Below are 21,049 nucleotides of genomic sequence, written 5' to 3'. Positions count from 1 at the left end.
ATGGAATGTTTTGAACTATATTGCAAAATTGCTTTTCAAAATGACTGCTTTAGTATTTATTAAAACTAGCAATGTGTGAATATGCTAGTTTCATCACATGCCCATTAAAACTGGATATTTCATTAATATAAAAATACTTCATTATTTTTATTTTTTAATATGATATGTTGTCATTTGCATTTCTTTGGTAATGAAGTTGAATATATTTTCATGTTTGTTATCTAATAATATTGATACTATTTCTAATTGTTGGTTCAGATGAGGAAAATGAGGTTCCGGGAGGTTGGATGATAAGCAAAGAATATTCACTTGAAAAGAAATTAGTCAAGTATCAAATCTTTAACTTTCTGATCAATTAAGATATGGTCTCTACCATGGTACCTCACATGTAGTTAATTTTTGAGGCAACAGTTTTAATTTAGTTTATAGGGTGTTATATTGATGTGAGACTCTTGAGTTAAAGTATTTGAGGCTGGTCATCTGTAGAAATTATGAATATCCTATTCTCAAATCCCAGATTTTCATAGGTTTAGTTTAATTAAACCTCCAGTGATTTTGCTAATGTTAATAATAACTAGTAATCTCTATTTGAATTCAATAATTTATTTCCTAAATTTTTTAAATGTTTCAAAATTAAAACTCAAAACAAAATGTTTTGAGACTGGAGAGAATCCCTTCAACTACTTGCATATTTTGAGTCAATTGTATTTCACAAGTCACAGAATAATTTCTGAATATTTACTGTAACTTCGCAGAAAAAAAAACAACTTTGGGGTCTGAGAAAGAAGAATGATCATAGCCTATTTTTCAGAGGGTTTTTAAGGATACCAGGGGCCATACCTTTCTGTGAGGAGGTTTCAAATGGGCTAGAATTGAAATAAAACAATAGTAAATAACCCTTTTAAATGCTACCCCAAAATCAGTTTTTTTCATCATTGTTGAGATATCAGGGGAAAATTATGCTTTCATTAACAAATTGGATGTTGCTTTTCAGTGCTTAATTTTTGGTACTTTTTGACAAGTTTAATTTATATGAAGTACTTTTAAATCCAGTATACTAGAGTTAGGGGGATATGGCCAGGTTTAGCTAAAGGGACAACTGGGTTTGAGACACTTTCCTCAGGACAACACATGCCCTGTGACCCTCATACAACACACCCTACAGGGGCGATGAAGGAGAGCTGAGCTTTTAGTCACCAAAACTGTCATCCTCACTGCTCAGTGAAGCTGCTGTAAATCAGTAGTCAAAGAATGATGAAATACTACTATTTCTAACGTTAATATGTGAGAGAATGATCATAGATTTTTTAGAGGGTCATAATTTGTACAAGTGTACACAAAAATACACGTACACTCATATGTGCTTGCACACACGTGTATGTATACTTGTTTTCATATGGTAACATACATGTTTCCTGTAATTCTTTTCCTGATTACTATTGTTTTTCCTACATTCTTGTAACAACGCCACACTTACCAAGTAGGTAGTGGCAGAAAGGAAGCCTATTCCCAGCCGGGAAACTGCCGTAGCACAGGGCAAACTACACTTTTCTAAAGCTCTGAGCACTTAACTGTTCATGATGTTGCGATTTGTACTTCCGCTCTTGTTTAGACTTGGAATAATCCTATTTCTGCAGTTTGCGTAAATTCTGTGAAAATTAAAAGATTAATATTGAAGTATAATATATTATAACACAGCTTCCCTATAAGGCATGATGTTTCTACTGTATTTCGTGGAATAGCTCTTAATAGATGAATCTGTCAATTGCTATTTGGCACTCTGGATTTTAGAGGGATTCCAACGTTTAAATGGATCGCCCTCTGGTGTTCTTCTGAAGTATTGCCAGTGGGAATCCAAACCCTGAGTATTAACCTAGGGGAGGGAAGAAAGTGAAAAGTTTATGCAGTTTTCTCCTTTAACTGAATAAATTTTAGCAATAATTGGGTATTCTTGTGAACCCACCTAAGGACTTTCTTTATTCTTATTTTGCTCCTTGGTTTTGGTGATGCTGTTTGTGTTACTGTTGTTTTCCCTCAGCATGGAGCCAATTTTTTTTCCACTCAAAACTTTTGACCCTGTATCTTTTGGCTTTGGAGAGCAGTAACTCTAATAAGGTTATCAGTGAACAAATATTTATTGAACTCCTCGTATGTGTCAGGTACTGCGTTAAGTCCTAAAAGAAAGAGGGAGGGGATGACTAAAGTTGTCTTACTTGCCTTTGAATCTTTTTTGACTATCGAGGCTTTGTTGATTTTTTAGTAACACCTGTTCTTCATAGACAACACCAACCTGCATATAAACATAAGATCAGCTTCCTCCTACTGTTGGGAGTTCCAGACACACTCAAATTCTTCCCCTACAGTTCTAAGAGTTCTCAGATTGTCTCAAATGTGCTTGATAATTATTCTTTAAGCTATTTCCACACAGCACATCCTCCAGCAGCTACTGAAGCACGTGCGTCAAAAGCCACTTCAGGTAGGAAAAGTGCCCTTACTTTAATCGTAAGTATATATGGGGTTTGTTTTTCCATTCTTTAGATACTTCACTTAGGAGAATGGTCTCCAGTTCCACCCAGATTGTTGCAAAAGGTATTAATTCATCTTTTTTTCAAGATGGATAAAAGAGTTACATCTGAGGAATGAAACCATAAGCATTCTAGAGGAAAATGTAGGTAAAACTCTTCTACATATCTGTTAGGGCGGCCTTGAATCTCCCAATTTTCTAATAACAGCTAAAGATCAATCCTATGAGCTCACTCTCCCTGCCCTCTCTGCTGTTTCTCTCCCAACCTAGCAGGCAACCTGCTGGCACTCTGTTTTCACAAACTTCCAAAAAGAGACAAAAGAAAAGAAATGTAAATCTTTCTTTTTACATTCACCAGCTCACAGCCTTAAGAATTTGTTTCTATAGCTTAAAGGTGTTCCTGAGAAGTTCCCCCACCAGACAGTAGGGGGGTAAACTCCAAATCTTAGTTTCCTGCCCAAAACCATATCTCAGGGGCAAAAATCACAGCCCCTGCGAGAGGCCTGTCTACATCTCAGAGGTAACCAAATCTCCAGGAACGAAGAAGAAGCAAGAAAGACGGACAACTTGACGTCTTGCGACTGCCTGCTAATTACTTCATAACAATTACTATTTTTCTCTTTGTCCCCATAAAAGGAGCAAGCCACTTGGCCTAGCTGCTGGCATCTCCCTTCTCTTTCTTTGGGATGCCACACCATCTCCTTGCTTTCTCCTCCTTTCTCTCCCTCTCTCTGTCCTTCTAAAGGATAAAATGAAATAAATTTTACTTATATTGATAACGAAGACCCCCATCTATTACCTGGTGCATCAGCCACCAAAGACCCCAGCCCTGGGACCACTTCAACCTAATAAAAGTGGGAAAAATCAGGTAGACGGGGCTCAGAATTTGGTGACGAGACCCCTCTGAGACCACTGGCAAATAAACCTTGATTCTCCGAGTCTCCACGTGCTTCTCGGTTTGTCCTTGGAACCACCCACTGTAACAGTTGCTGTGACAATATATCTTAATCTCTGTGTGAGAAATCTTTCTCCACCTGCTCAGTGAGCACCTGCCAGCCTTTCCGCCCTGACAATATTAGCCTAGGCCAAGAGTTTATGAAAAAGACCCCAGTGGCAATCATGGTAACAACAAAAATTAATAAATGTGATTTGATTAAACTAAAAAGCTTCAGCACAGCTGAGGAAACAACAGAACAAATATTCAATCTACAGAATGGGAGAAAGTATTCACAAGATACACACCTGGTAAAGGGCTAATAATCAGAATTTACAAAGAACTTAAGCAAATCATGAAAAAAAAAACCCTATTAAAAAGTGGGCAAAAGACATAAACAGAAGCTTCTTAAAAGAAGAAAGACAAATGGCCAATAAACATATGAAAAAATGCTCAATGTCACTAATCATCAGGGAAATGTAAATTAAAACCACAATGAGATATCACTTTACCCCAATTAGAATGGCATTTATCAAAAAGTTCAAAAGCAATAGAATCTGGAGTGGATGCAAAGGGAAAAGGAACACTTATACACTCTTTGTAGGACTTCAAATTAGTACAACCTCCATGGAAAACAGTATGGAGATTCCTCAAAGAACTAAAAGTAGACCTACCATTCAATCCAGCAATCTTACTATGGGGTATTTAAAGCCCAAAGGAAAAAAGGACTTTTTATCAAAAAAATACCTGCACTAAAGTGTTTATGGCAGCACAATTCACAATTGCAAAGATGTGGAATCAACATCAGTGCTCATCAGTTCCTGAGTGGATTAATAAAATGTGGTGTATGTATCCTGTTTCCATTTGTATTAGCGCCCCTTTAAAGCAGAGAGCATGTCTTAATTATTTTTGTATTCTTAGCACTTAGTACAGGATATGCTTGTTCTTTTTTTTTTTTTAAAGGTGATTTATAAATATTTTGCTGAAGAAATGAATGAGTTAATGAATGATAAAGATACATTCTAATAAATGAATTGTAGATAAACTGAGACCAGGTTAATCCATTTATATTTGGCTAACCATGTGTCAGGCCCTTTAAGTCTCCTTTTGATGTGGGCTCTCAGGAGCTTAAACAAATGAAAAATAAGAAACAAAAGCCAAATAAGAAAATGTTCCATATTGTATAGGTTAGTATACCAAAGGGAATTCAAAAGAGGAGACCTGGAATCTTATAAAATTCAACTCATACTATAAATTCATTTTGTTCATAAGTCCCAAGTGTGATATATTTTGGGGGGAAATCCAGGTTTGGTGGCCAGCACTGGGAATGATGAGCGATTTCTGGTCGTTGGTTACCTGGGTAAATGAAGTAGAAAATCACAGATACCATTTCATATCTTTTGGAGAGAGCCATTTTTCTCATCTTTACTTAATAATAATTGTCCTAAAATTTGTAGACATCAGGACATCTTTCTGATTAGGCACAAGTAACAGTTATAATCTAACAATTGCAAATAAAATACCTGTTGTTTTCTTTATCTTTCTTTCTTTCTCCCCCCCCCCCCTGCCAAACAGAATTATTGGAGTGTTTTTTTAATTGCCTGTGTGAGCAACTGTCTCTGATCTGGGTAAACTTGTTGGCCCCTCTGTGGGTACAGTTATTTGAGGAGAATCAATTCAAGGTTTTTAAATGGGCAATGTTTTACTTCGAAAAATTATAAACCATTTGCCATTCTGGTGGCTTATTATAATTATCTAAGTTGGTTTCCTTCTTGAAAAAAATATAATCCTGGGTTTCTGAGACCAATACTTTACCTGAGGAATAGAATAGATTCCCATTCAGTTCTTCCACAGGGTTTTTATCGTCCCTAATGACCTGTGGGAGTATAGAAGGAACCACCTAAGATTGCTCCTTTTAATGCTAGTTTGAAATGTTTGGCTTTGTGCCTAGGAATTGACTATGCCCAAAGTATAGGAGTACAACATACCTTCTTGTTAATCCAGCTCCTTGGTCATAGGAACTGTACCTTGATATTATTATAGGCGTCACTAACAGGTGAAAAGGCATCCTAAAAATTGAGATAACTCTTTTGCAAAATAAAAAATTAAATATATATTTCCCCACATTCTTTTTCTTTAAAAATTATTTGCTGTATTTTTGAAAGTTGCCTAATTCAATAATTACCAGGATTTGAGTATAATAACTTAAAAAGTTTTAAAATAACAATAATTACAAACATTCACAAAAGTAGAATGCATAGTACAATGTAACCTCTATGTAACCATCACTCAGATTCAAAAATTATCAATAGTTTCCTACCTTGGACTATTTCTTTTCGTTTCCTTTTTTCTTTTCTTTTTTTTTTTTTTGCTGAAATATTTGAAAGCACATTGTGCATCATGTTATTTCACCTCTACATATGTGTATATCTAAAAAAATCCACACACACAATTTTTTTTAAACATAACCACAGCACCATTATCACACCTAATAAAATTAAAAATGGGATTTGGTCTTATATGATATTCAATTAATAACTGATTTCCCAGATTGCATCAAAATGTGTTTTTACTGCTGTTTACTGAGAATGCACACATTCAATGTCCAAAATCTAGTTGAATCCCCACGGTACACATTGATTAAGAGCATAATGGTGTGAACTTGGTAACACTTTCAAATGTAATTGTATTTCACTATTCTCCATATCATCTACATATATTTAGAATACAGTAGGACATTTGTGATGACCACATGCACTTGTAGTATTTGTAATAATTTTGCAACCCTTCCTCAGCTTGTGAGTCTTTGATCCAGGCTAAGTTTGTTAAATGGTTAGAGATAATTCTATTTTAGACCAAGATTTTAGTTTATTTTTATATTTTTTGTTTTTATTATATTTTATTATTGATTTTATTGTCAAAGATTACACACTGACTTCTCTTGATGGAATTTTAGTTGTAACCCTGGATTATTATTCTAGTGGTTTTCTAAGGTTTTATGCCATGGAGTACTTAATAAATGAGATAATTTCAGATCTTTTGGCTTACTAAAATCTGAGCTTCTTTATGCTTGATTTTGCTCTATTTCATTTTTATACTATTTATTAGTTACTAACATATTCCCCAAATGTGAATTTTGCAATATTCAAAGGTTATTTTTTAAGTTAAAATGATACCTTATGAATTAAATTCTAAAAGCTATCATCTCAAGGAAAGGAAACTTATTCATTGTAGAAAATTTAGAAACTATAGAAAAATGAAATGAAGAAAATAATCTCTTATAATCTTATGACCTAGAGAGAACCTGTTAACATTTTGATGTACAGCTTTCCAGTTTTTTCTATCTTTTCTAGCTTGGTTCATTCTACATATATAATTTAATATTCCATTTTTTCACTCAACATTGTGTGTGAGCATTTTCCTATTTTATTATGCATAGAAATGTGATTTTTACAGGCTCCATATTTCACCATATGAGTGTACCATAATTCTCTTAAGAATTATGTCTTTGCCAAGCCTCTGCATAGTTATTTATAACTATTATAAATAAATCAATAAACATTGTTTTACATATCTCTCTAATTATTTTTAAAAATAATTTAGAGTTATTTAATAATTATTAATTAGTGACAGATCTTTTAAACTAATTGTTCATGAAATACTAGATATAATTTCCTTATTTGCTTCAACCCCTAAATCACTAGGCTCTGTTCCATACCTCTCAAGGTTCTAGACAGTTGGCATCTACTGATTCCTTCTTCTCACCACCACCCCTTCCATCTTGCTGTGTCATCCCCTGCCATATTACCCCAGGGAACTCCAAATTCTTCTCACTCAATCAAGCTGTCACAAAAATATTTCCAATTCTCATCCCTTAAGACACAGTCTCATCATTGTATAATATATACCAAACACAGCACAACTCTCAGCAGAATAAATCTGTACAGAATCTATTTGTAAAGGGCAGTCACAGTTACTGAGACAATTCTCCTCGATTAAATAGCTAATCAGTTCCCAGGACTAGCTGTGGAGCTGCTAAGAGATAAGGCAAGGAAACATGTCAGGTGCTTAGCATAATACTTGGTACATAGTGCTTGAAAAAAGTTAACTGATGATGATGATGGTGGTGGACACATCTCCTTCGTGAAAATATTGGGTTGAACCTTGTGAGATTGCCATTTTCACAGGCAATGACATATAGAATGATATCCCATATGAGATGCTAAAATGCGTTTAACACATTTTGAGAAAACCTCTGGGTTGAATAAGAAGCAAAAGTTACCTGAAAAAATAGGCTCCACTGAGAAAGCGCTGTGGGTTGCATTTGCCATTCTACTGCTACTACTAATTATTAGTATTATATTTGTACACATTTTCTTCAACTGCAAAACTTGATTCTAGTGTACACAAATCCCTCCTATTGTGGATAATGTGGAAAAAATAGGAACCATATGCTTAAAATTTTAAGATGAGGGAAATAAAAGACAGAGCAGGAAAAGAGACTTAGAAAGAAAAAAAGAAGTCATGATAAAACAAACCAGATCTTTTTCAGGATGACAGTTGCGCAGCTTAGGAGGCAATTAATAAAAACTATGGCATAAAGTTTATCAAGAGCCAAGCTACAGGATGAATTTGTATCTTTACCTTACACCATGTATAAATATTAACTCAAATGGATTAAAGGGATTAAAGATTTAAACCTAAGATCTAAAACTATAAAACTCCTAGAAGAAAATATAAGATAATAACTTCAGGACATTGGATTTGGCAATGATTTATTGGATATGATATCAAAAGCACAGGCAACAAAAGCAAATATAGACAAATGGAACTACATCGAAATTTAAACTTCTGCTCATCATCATAGTGAAGCCATCATCATAGTGTAAAGCAACCCTCAAAATGGGATAAAATATTTGCAAATCATATATCCAATAAGCGATAATTATCCAGAATTTATGAAGAACTTCTACAACTCAATAACAAAAAAGATAACCTAATTTTTAAAAATGGGCGAATGCCTTAAATAGACATTTCTCCAAAGAGGAAATACAAATGGCCAGCAAGCATATGAAAAGATTCTCAATGTCGCTATTAGAGAAATGCAAATCAAAACCACAATGAGATATCACTTCACCCTCATTAAGATGGCCACTCTCAAAAGAACAGAAAATAACAAGTGTTGACAAACATGTGGAGAAATTGGAACTTTTGGGTTGTACCATGATGGGAATGGAAAATGGTATAGTTGCTATGGAAAACAGTATGTCGATTCCTCAAAAACTTAAAAATAGAATTACCATATAATCCAGCAATCACATGTATGGGTATATATCCAAATGAAGTTAAAGCAGAATCTCAGAGAGAGATTTGCACACTCATGTTCATTGTAGCATTATTCACAATAGCCATGAGGTGGAAACAACCCAAGTGCTAGTAACAGATAAATGGATAAATAAAATGTGGCATATACACATACATTGGAATATTATACAGCCTTAAAAAAGAAACAAATTATGCCACATACTACAACATAGGTGAACCTCAAGAACATTATGCTAAGTGAAATAATCCAGTCACAGAAGGACAAATACTGCATGAATCTATTCATATGAAGGATCTAACATACTGTAGTCAAAAATCATAGAAACCAAGTAGAAAGGTGGTTGCCAAGGGCTAAGTGGATAGAGAGAGGCAATTAGTATTTAATGGGCAAAGAGTTTCAGTTTTGCACAATGAAAAAGTTCTAGAGACCTGCTGCATGATAATGTAAGTATAGTTAACACTACTCAACTGTACACTTTAACATGGTTAAGATGGTAAATTTAACATTATGTGTCTTTTATCACAATTAAAAAAAAAGTTGAAGCATATCCCTTCTCATCAGTTTTCAAAGTTTAAAAGCACAGTTTTGCTCTGTGAGTTACTTAATCAATTAAGACTCCAGTTTTACTGAAAACATTGGTGATGACAAAAATGACAGGACTTAATACTACAAAATTTCACACTTCTGGCCATCTGCTTTTCAGAGCAAATGAATCTTGAAAACAAATTAACATGTGGTATATGAAAGAAAGGCAGGAAAAGTTGGGACACTGCTCAGATCTTCAAAGACCAGCACTATCCATTCAGTTTGAAAGCAGTTCTCCTCCATATAGGCAGGTCGTTCACATTGCAGGCCAAACTATTTCTTTGTACAAACAATCCCCTGCAGTCCAATTCATCTCACGTTCCTCTGTTATGACCATTCAGCTTCAAGCACAGCAACCCGCTTGCCTGACTGATTTCACTTCTGGTCGATTCCTTTCATATTTGGCTTTCACACCTGACTTATTCTTTCTATGTAAGGTACAGGATAGGTTATAATAAACGTAATAAAATATAAATAATATAATAAATATAATAAAATATAAATCTTCATGGAGCCATTGAAGCTGAGTTGTTCATTAGGAGATGTTTATGCCAGCAACCAAGGGCATCCTCGGTATTTAAAAATAGACGAAAGGCTGCACCAGCGATAGCAGCGGCATCTGGGAATTTGCTAGCAATGCAAATTCTGGAGCCCCGCCCCAAACCTATTGAGTCCGAACCCCTGGCGGTGGGGCCCAGCAAACTGTATTGTCACAACCCTCCAGGTGACTCTGATGCCGGCTGGAAACTGAGAGCCACTGCTATAGATCATCTGTCCCTACTTGACCGAGGCTGGCTAAAGGCCGATGTGCGAACAGTGACAGCAGGTGGCAGTGTTTGACTATTTCTGCCTTTTTCACAAACCCGTGTTCACCGCAGAGCAAACAAATTTATCACTGAAAATTTACCGCAGGTTACTGGCATTTAGCGAAAAATAAATTTCATTGCTAGTTTGCTTTCCAAAAAAGAAGAAAAACTTTTAGAAGAAAAATTGAAAATAAAGAGCCAAAATCTAAAAATAATACACACATTTTTTTTTTTTCCTTTTTTGACATTTTTGGGAAATTTAACTTTGGAGGTATTTTTAAAATTGTATTACATCAATATAATAAAATGCCTATACTGGATCTCCTTAGATATAGTTAACAGAATTTTCATTCCTCTCCCCCGTGCCCTGCTGCTCTACTGTTTTGTTTTCTATTCTGTGTAGCCATGACTTTTACCTGCCCAATTTACATACGTATCCCTGGTGAGAACACTGAGTTTAAAGATAGTTTATATTTTAAAAAGGGCTCCTTGTGGCGCAAGCCAGAATTTTAATCATAGCCACTGAGATGGACTTGGAAAAGAACTGTCATTGTCTTAAGAGATTACATGACATATACATGATTTCACAGCAAAAGCGCCAGGCTTTCCAAGCAAATTATTCTTTTCCCCAGTAGTGGAACAAATACCAGTTGCTTTCTGATCCCCCCGTGGCTACGGGGATTCGGCCTGATCTGCCTGGAGCCTTCTCGAAGGCTGCCCTCCCGGTGACCCTTCCCTGAGCACAGAGACTGGTCCACCGCACTGGGACCAAAGGAGGAGCCAGAAGAACATACTGGGCCCTAGCCTCTCCCTGTCCCTTTCACCGGACCCTTAAAGCACAAAGACTTTTTAATTCTAACATTATTATATCCTGAAGGACTTCTCTTGATGAATGGCCCTTTGAATGACATGTACAATAACATTCAGCGTCTTCTCAAAGAGGAATGACTACCGCAGTGACAGCAATGCGGTCGGGGCTATTCCACCTATTACCGCAGCTTTGTTTTCTGGTGTCCTTTTATCTGCAACACCAATTTGTCCCTGTCAGCAATCACAAGCTATGGAGGCGGGATGCCATGCACGGAAGGCAGTGTTTGCTCTTCTCTGTTGGCATGTTAAACATTTTTTCCTGATGCCATGTTACATTTAATGTTATGATGCGGGGGGAGGGGGGAGAGAAATTCATCAGTGCCTCTCCGCTCACGGTCCTATCTTGTCTTGAGATCACGTTTCATTATTCCCCAAGCCAAGAATACATGGGGTCTGATCCACGGCCAAATAATGTGATTCTGGGACATAGATTGGGATTACTAAAGATAAAGTGGCCTGGCCATGAGGCGTACTGTAAGAACACATGTGCTTATTAGATTGCATCCCATCCCTGTGGCGGCCGCCCTCCTGCCAACACTGAATGCTACTAAGCACATACCTCCCCCCAGCTCCCAGTCACAAGTTTGCTTTCATTCCAAAAGCAAAACATAACAGTGACAGAGGCCCAGTGCCGCTCAAGAGCTCCAAGCTGTCAGTTCGTTTGGGGACAGGGCCTGCCTTCCAGCTGATGCAGCACCCCAATAATGCCAAGTGGCGCCTTCAGCACTGTCACAGGTGCAAGCTATTTCTTCCTGAATGAATCACCAATTCTCCTCTGAGATTTTTGTGCTACTCACTGTTGCTTACATCATAAACACACGAAGGCTGCAAAGCCTCACACTTCTTTCCAAACATCTAATAGGAGCTTTTAGCCTAAGCGTCTCCCTCCTTATATGGTAATAACTGAGCTCTGAACCTCTCCCAGCTCAGGGCCTTATCTTTGAAAGGACCGTGAACGTCAAAGGCAATACCAGTAGCTGAAGACCTACAGTAGTTGTTTAACGTACCCGATGCAAAAAGGCAGGTGTATGGCCAACCACTTTCCAGATGGAGTGACACATGTGAGACCACAGCAGGAACTCAGAAGCCTTAGGGGCAGTTTGACATCCATGAATGAAGCCTGCTTGGTCTTAAGTGAAAGATCAAGGAGGCAGAAATGGCTCTGTAATTTTATCCTTCCATTTGCAACCTCCCTATCCAAAGGGCCCTAAGGTTGGGGAACGGTCTCATAGTTTCTTAAAAGTGCACAGCGCAGACTATCTGCATCCAAATTATCTGGAGTGCTTCTTACAGGTTTATTCTGAGCCTCCACCATGCCCCATTCACCCCTCAGTGAATCAGAATCACTGAGTTTGGGGCCCCAGGCATCTGCATTTTAACAAGGCTCTTGGGTAATCTTTTTGGACATGAAATTTTGGGAATTGTTTATCCAGAATCTTAAGAGACTTTCAGACTACTAATTAACAATGGATTCCCTGAAGAGCTGTCATGGGGTACAATGGGCCCCAGTCACACCTTGCATTAAGCCCTCATGCAGAATGGCCACATGTAGGTGACTGCTCTCATTGTGTGTATATTATCCACCAGGATACAAATCTCAAGGGCAACAATCAGGTCTTTTACTTCCTTTACACTTTTAGCAATGGCAATGACAATGCCATTATAAGTAAACAAGATATATAATCTTGTAAAACTAGACGAAAAACAAGGCATCTAGTAAGTAAAACAAGACAGAAAATATTATTTGGATTTATTGTATTGCATTTGAAGGACATCTCACTGGAATTCAGCTAGACTCCAGAATAAGTCTCGCCTGATTGCCTAACGTCACTGAAGCTCACAAGGACATGGCAAGGTTGATGAGAGGGCTTAACTGGCTATTGGCAAAGCTCTGTTAAGAGGACAGTTCTTACTAACTGAGTTGAAACCTGGAGTGACCCAAAAGAGGTCCAAGTGCTACAATAGAGCCTGACATACTAGGTGTTCAATAAATGCTTGTTGCATGAAAATGAGATTTGTGGTTCTACTGCTTCTCAATATTTGCTGATTCACAGCTTCCTCCACATTCTCATCTGGTTATTTTATTCTTGCTATCCTACATATTTGCTTTAATGATCAGAGTATAATAAATAATAGTAATACTTAACTTGAAAACATCTAGTGGTATCAATTAAGAGAAAGGGTCACAGTGAATTTTATCAGACATTACTGAGGTTTCCAGTGAAAAAAATCTAATGTGCTACCATTTAGACAACTTCAAGTGTTAGATCCAGGCAGAAACTCTAAGGCAATTAAGTTTTAGAAAACATCAAAATGCTCAGCTCTCTATGAAACTGTCCTGAGAACCTTTAGCACTTTCTTTCTGTATATAGACACTGTCTAAAATATGGTAGTTGAAAAAGAATATTTCATATGTATTATTATTAAAATGTGCAGGTCTAATGCCCCCCTCTATTTAGAATGTTAGCTCAGTGAAGACAGGAGCTAAAACTATACTTAATAATCTTCATAGGCACAAATAAGTTACAGAGTTTAAGCAGCTTGCAGGCAGTTAATAAATACCTACATACTGGAATGAGTGACAACTGGAACCCTGGCATAAAACATAGCCAGGAAATCCCCTCATGCCAAGAGAGGGTTTCTGGGTGGTAAGGAGGATGCCCTAGAGAGGAACCCACAGAAAGTTCTTGCTCAAAAAAAGATTTGGAGCCAATGATCCCAAGGACCAGCCTGACCTGACATGCTGTTCTGGGGGAAAAAAAGGAGAGAAGGAAGAAAGGAAGGCAGGAAAAAAAGAATGATAGAAAGAAAAGGGGAAAAAAACAGAAAAAGAAACTCTAAGTGGCAGCAAACAAATTTGAGGCAAAGGTATTTATTGGCACTTGTTCACCTAGCCTCTCAGCCTCTGTCCTGTGCCTGCTGCAAGTGACCCTTTCCCACTGGGAAACAGGTGTCTCCTGCCAATTAGGATTTAAAAATCAACAGGGGCTTCTTGAGAGAATGATGACAAGTCTAATTGCAAGAAGCAGCTGTAGAGCCCTTGGCTACACTAGGGCAGGTTTTATTAATCCCCATTTTGCTGGGTGCCTGGCACCAAGCTGGGGTCAGCTCCCCTGTCACAGGGTCGAAGCTGTAAAATGTAGGGCGAGTATTTAATGACCTGAGCTCAGCAGGAGGGATTAGAGTGCCCGGCACTGACACAGGGAGTTGGGCATGTAAAAGTCAAGTGGACACAAAGGCACTGTCAACAAGCAGCAGCATTTCAAAGGGTTACCACACTACAGAAAGTGACCAGCAGGCTTACACAATGCACTGGGATTTATTCAACCTTGCTGTGTTTACTGGCCTGTTGTCAGAACCCCACCTCTGTGTTCAGGTTAAGAAACCGGAGTTTCTTAGAAGTGTGGCTTCAAAATGATTACTGACATTTGCTTTTGCAAACATGCTTATTCTCATATTACATAAACCTTAATGTGAAGAGATCAAAAATTGTGGGAGTATAGTACACCAGCGGTCCCCAAACTTTTTGGCACCAGGACTGGTTTCACGGAAGACAATTTTTCCGCAGACTGGGGCAGGGGAAGAAGGGATTGTTTCGGGATGATTCAAGCGCATTACATTTATCGTGCACTTTATTTCTATTATTATTACCTTGTAATATGTAATGAAATAATTATACAACTCATCATAATGCAGAATCTAATGCCACTGCTGATCTGACAGGAGATGGAGCTCAGACGGTGATGTGAGCGATGGGGAGCAGCTGTAAATACAGAGAAGTTTCGCTTGCCCACCTGCTGCTCATTTCCTGCTGTGCGGCCCAGTTCCTAACAGGCCACTGTGCGGCCCAGTTCCTAACAGGCCACAGACAGGTACCAGGGATTGGGGACCACAGTAATACACCATCAGTATAGAATCAGCAAAGCAACACAAAAACAAATAAATCTGGGCATTTGAAGAAACTGTCAAGATCAATATTTTTAAAATAAATTGAAACTTAACTTGAAAGAGTGTCTTAAGATTTCCTAGTGGCAGTGGCTTCCTAGATTCTCCACAACTCTTCTATGAGTGTGTTCTCTAGGCAGCATGTATGCAAATATATGCTCATATGCATATGTATATATGCATATATGCATAGGCAAATAGTACCTGTCCAGCAAGTCCTTTCTTGGTCCTCTGTGCTTCAGTAGCACATTCTTTATGCCTGCACAACAGCTTGTCTTTAAGTGCCTTTACTCTTTGCTTTTATACCTGACTCATTCATTACTAGAGTGCAAACTTTTTGAGGGTTGGTATGTATTTTAATTATCTTTGTAGCCTTATCATCTAACATGGTACCTGACATATATAGTAAGTGTTCAATAAATGATTCTTTAAACTCTCACTTCCCAAATCAGGAGGTGTGGAATCTATCTGCCAAATCATCGCTAACAACTGCCAAGGAAAACATAGTGCAATCATGTGGTTCTGTTGCCATCTAAGAAGTCATTCCTTTAAAATGCCAGTGACGACAGGAAAATCCAAGAAACATTCCTCCAGAAACACATGCAAACATTCTTTGTGGAATGCCTTGGCATTCTCTCATAAGAATAGTTCAGTGAGAGCCCAGCAGAGAGGAAAATGAAACCAGAGACTAACATTTGCTCATAGAAACGTACTATAGACCTTAATTTAGGCAGTGCTGAGAGGTCAGGGTCAAGTGGATTAACAGGATGAAGAGTTTTCTGCAGGGAAATTCTGCAAGTCCTATGAATATGTTAAAGTCTACATGCAGAAACTAGTCCATATACAAATGAAATCCTTTTTTACTAACATTTACTAGAAACTTACTTTATATTATCTTTTGTTCTGGCCAATAGAACCCAGAGAGTCTTGGTCCCACAATGTCATGCTAAGGAGTTTCCACTTGGTCTCTTAAGAGATCCTGGTGTCATGTAAACAGAGAGACAAGCTCAGTTCTGTTCTTTACCACCCCAGTGGGCTCATGTAGGATGTATTAATATTAGAAGGGTGGGGAGTGACTTCAGGTAACAATTTAACACTGTTAATCATCTTGGCAAAAAGGAATTGGAATCTTTAGAGATTAGTCCAATGGAGTGAGGTCAGGGGAAAGATTTGAAGAACATTTCACAGATAATATTAATAAGCCTGGAGAGGGAAGAAAGAAGGACGGGTCGATACTAAATTCAAGGTTTATAGTTTGGAGAACCAGGTGGATGGTATGGCATGAACAAAGATAAGGAAGGGAAGATAAGGTGCTGGTTTGTGGCTTTAAATGAAAAGCTAAATTTTGGAGCCATTAAATGCAGAATTTTAAAGTAAAGCTAAACTTGTAAAAAGCAGACAGATTTTACATTGGGTTCTGAATCGACAGTTAATAAAGAATGTTCTCTAAATAAAATATTTTAATATCATGGATCACTACATAGGAAAACAAGTCTGTAAAGTGGTAAAATTAAAGATTCATTTTATAATTTCAAATCATGTGTATATAGTATAAAAGAAAGAGACCAACACACTCAATCCTAAAAATACAAACCTAAATTTATTGCTTGCTTGAGTAAGAAAAACTCTGCTGGTCTGGCACAGTCTCATTGAGCAAAGAAAAGTCTTACAAAGGATTTGGGGAAGAACTTATTCTGGGTTGCGTTGGTGACAGGAGCAGCAGAAGGTTGTCACAGTCTTGGAAGCAATATTTTGTGTGGGTGACGGAGCGGGTTGATTTCAGCCTTAGAAGCGCGTTCACTGGACAGGATGCGTCACCCAATGGCTGACTTTCAAATTGTAAGGCTGCCTCTGATTGGTTGGCTTTCAGAATCGTGTTCAGGGCAGCAAGTTGTCACTGACTAGGTGAATTTAAAATCTGCTTTGGTTTTCTTGTTACCACAGGCCTTGAACTGACATGTATTGATTAAACAGGATTAAAACTAGTTTCCAGTCTTTACTGGTTAGCAAAGCTGTAGAACTCCCAGGCTTTTCCTGGGAACATGGGGACTTTAGCTTTCCTTTGATTATTGTCAATGGATGCAAGACCAATGCAATAACAACCTAACAGGCTATTTCAGTGCATTACTGTTCTGACATTTTTTTTAAGTGTCCTCGCTTTTGAACTTATGACAATAGAGAAATATTCAATCCGTGAAAGATTCCCCAAATTGCCAATGTTTTGAATTTTTGTGATCTTTTACCAGTTAAAATCTACCATCATTTGGCTAGCACCTAACACATCCTTTCATTTTTCTTATTTTCGTGATGTTGTGCATTGTCTTGTTCTATGGGGAAAGTTTTGAATTCAGTACTGAAGGTAGTTGAAATTCGGAATGGTTCCTTACTGCACGTAGGGCTATGTCCATGGGCTGTGGGTTTTCCTCTGTAAACTATCGGTTGTGCTTGTCAAGCTGTTTGGATACTTTGAATTCTAAGGTAATTCTGGGTAAGGCACCATTTGGTTCCCTTACAGCTGATGTCTGGGGTTATATGTGCTTCAGCTGTGGTGCTGGTCCTGACAGGCTGACAGAATGCTTGCTAAGTGGATGTCTAAACACATATGTCTAAGCACATATGCCTTCTCTGCACGGGATCAACAGAAGGCCTGCATTTTTGGGAATCCACTACACTGTTTATATTATGATGTAAGGTTTGGAAGCCGTTTTAGGTTTTCTTTTAACACTGCTGAAAGAGATTCCACCTCAAACATTATTGAACTAGAAACAGCATTCGATTCCAAATACTGTACCATGTAGCTCTTATTAAAACACTTATTCTAGGGCATTGCAGTTGTCTATGCTCCTAATTAAATCCTTCCTCAGTCTTCAAAGTCCCTAAGGAATCAGGCCTGATTCCTTTTCTGTTTGGTCCTGGTGCCTGGTGGAGGGCTTGACACATATTAGGTGCTCAGAAAGTGTTTGTTGAATAAAGTAATCAGTAAGTTTTTAATGCCAGGTGTCAAAATATTTCTTCAGTGGAAACAGAGATAACATATTCCTTTTATTGTGCTCATTTCTAAGTTCCAATCAATTATAATACTTAGAATTTCCAAACAGAAAAAAATATTAGCAGCAATCATTTCCAACCTCCTTATTTTATTTATAAAGTTTCTTGAAAAACAGAGTGGAGAAGAGAAGAATTTTTTTTGGATAGTAACACTATCATCAGTAAATGGATCTCTTGATTCTTAATCCAGTGCTTTTCCTATCATCCCTTATAGGTCTTTTTGCCCATATTTTCATTTTTTTCTAGCAGTCTAAAACAGTTTCTAAGCATCATTTTTGTATCAAGTTCACCAAACCATTTAAACTTGGTCTCTGTATTTTCACTAGAATAAAATTTGGAGAGCAGAGTTCCTGTGATCAATTCCTTGCCGATATCGAATCACTAAAACATTTTCCCAATGACTGTCACTGGATACTTCAAACCACTATGTTCAGCTTTTTCCTTTATGCACATCACACAAAAATGTCTCCAGAGAAAGGAATTCTAATGACAAAGAAAAGTAGGGAAGAAAAGATAAATGGTATACTTTAAAATCTGTTTAAGGCTTTATTAAACATCAAGACATCTTGTTAAACCCATGGTCCAATGTGTAGAGTGGAAATTTACTGGTTTTCCTTGACTGGTTACCATCTCACATGTTCAGATCACTCATTCCTTCTTTTCTCAGGCAGGAGCAAATATTACAACCTTTGACCTGAGAGACACTCTGGCTGAGGGATAAAAAAAGAGCATGCCTTTTAGTGAGAAGGACAGAAGCTGGACTATACCGGTGTATATGGCTTTTACAAGTTGTTTGTGAACTGAGTCTCCCTTTATAGAAATTGAGGCACTCCCACTGCAAAAGAATCTTGGAATAAATCTTTTGTAAGTGAAAAAAAAAAAACAAAAATAAACAAACCTCTAAGATACAAATATGTGTCCGTAATGCCTCTCTGTCAAAGGCAGCCCCTTGGCTGGTGATATGAAACCAAGTAATAGGTTCCTGACTCTCTTTTTGCCTTAAAGTGGAGCACCTACCTGATGTGGGCAGAGCTAAAGGGCAGCTCATCTTCCAATACCCTGGACAGTCAGAATCACTGAAAATAGGCCGTAGTACTTACTTACAGAAGCTAGAAGAAACCAAGCTGAGCTTAATGAAAATCAGGTAGTTGTCCTGAAGGATGTTAAATGAACTGTGCAATCTCAGATGTTTCAACATGTTTTCTGCAGAGATCTGGGTCTAGGCAGAAATGCAGAGTGTGTTCACTAGAGTTAGATGCCTGAGATTTCTGGGCCGACTGCTTAGCAATAAGCAGGTGAGGGTGATGAAGGCACATTTGGATGTTTAAGCAGGGCCCACGTCTTTGATTCTGTTCCCCTCCTATTTTTCAACTGCTGAATGAGATAATACATATATTTTTAAAATGATTAATTAAAATAAATAGGCTCTTTCTGTTTCTGGGCAGAAATAGCCAGTTTTTTACCTGCAAGGCCTGGGGAGTGCCTGACATTGTTCTGTGAGGGAGGGTGCAGCAGGATACTTCACGATGGTAATATGAATATGTTCTCGCTCAGGTGTACTGTTTCAAGAAAATTGGATATTCTTTGGAATAATAAAAATAACATAGTTCATTAATAGTTGCTGATCCTGACTTTTCATTAAAACATCCAAAGAATTAAAAAACATAGTATTGTCCAGGTCCCACCTCAAATCAATTAAATTATTACCAATGGGAAAGGAGCTTCAGTATTTTTTAAAAAGTCTCCTATATAGTTCTGATATATAGCCAAGGTTTTGAATAATTTGCTTAACCGTTTAAAAGGTATATCCTACTAACCAGAGGCTCCATCCGCAATTCCCACCCTCAGAAGTGATTCTACCTGCCTCTTTGGATCAAGTCCTCTTCCCCCATACCCTGCCCCATTGCAACAGCCTCCTAACCACTTTCCCACCCCCATCCTGTTCCCGCCATGCCCCTGCATTCTCCACATAGCTACCAGAGTTGTCTCACCTAAAGTGAATCTGGCCATGATATTCCTCTGATGAAAACTCCCTGGTTCTTCATCCTGGCATCCGATATTGGCTTACATTGAAACTCCTCAACTTGGCATTCAAATTCCTTCCTGAGTTTTCTGCTGCCTTCTTCTCCAGCCTCAGCTTCCACTGCTCCAGGCAAATTCAATGTTCTCCGCAGGATAGGGTTGCCAGATACAATACAGCATGCCCAGCTAAATTCGATTTTCAGTTGAGCAACAAAATAATGCAATATTTGGGACATACTTTTACTAACAAAAGTATTCTTTATGTATCTGAAATTCAAATTTAGCTGGATGTCCTATATTTGTATTTGCTAATCTGGGGACCCATCCTAGGAGGAATTCTGGAGAGTGGGGCCACCCCCTTCTCTGCCCACACTGCACAGGCTGCTGCTACCCCTTCTAGCTGGTTGAAAACCCACATTTTTCACCCAGACAGTCAAGCTCTCCTTCCTCTGTACACACACTCCTTTCTTCAAACTTCCCCCTAAGGTGAGAGTTGTGTCTGCGCCTGTCCCCTCACCCCACTTTCCATCCGCAGCCATGATGAGGAGCAACTAGATGTCAGGAACTGAGCCTTACTCAGTATCTTCATATTCCTAGCTCCTAGCAGTGCCTGGTGCTCAATAAGTGCTTGGGAAGTGACTCAGTAGGACTATTTGGACTCCCTGGCAGATATAGTGAAGTAGGAGCGTTACTTTAGTTTTTGGTAACTGAAGCATTACCCTTTCTGGAACATTACCGACACTCCTCAAGTCACCTATTGCAGCCCATGCCTGAGGATACTGTGCCTTCCAAATACTGTTTTTGGATTTATTTCTCTACTTTACAAAATAACCCCATTTTTTTGTTGTTTTTGTTGTTAATTTACTTTAGAGATGCAGTCCCCAATATCCCGGCCGCAGAGTGGTACTAGTCCCTGGGCTGTTAGGAAACAGGCTCCGCAGCAGGTGAGTCGCAGGTGAGCGAGCAAAGTTTCATCTGTATTTACAGAC

This window comes from Lemur catta, chromosome 2, assembly GCF_020740605.2.
Source record: "Lemur catta isolate mLemCat1 chromosome 2, mLemCat1.pri, whole genome shotgun sequence".
Lineage (NCBI taxonomy): Eukaryota > Metazoa > Chordata > Mammalia > Primates > Lemuridae > Lemur > Lemur catta.
The sequence above is the reverse complement of the archived record's forward strand: the minus strand, read 5'-3'. Positions refer to the sequence as shown.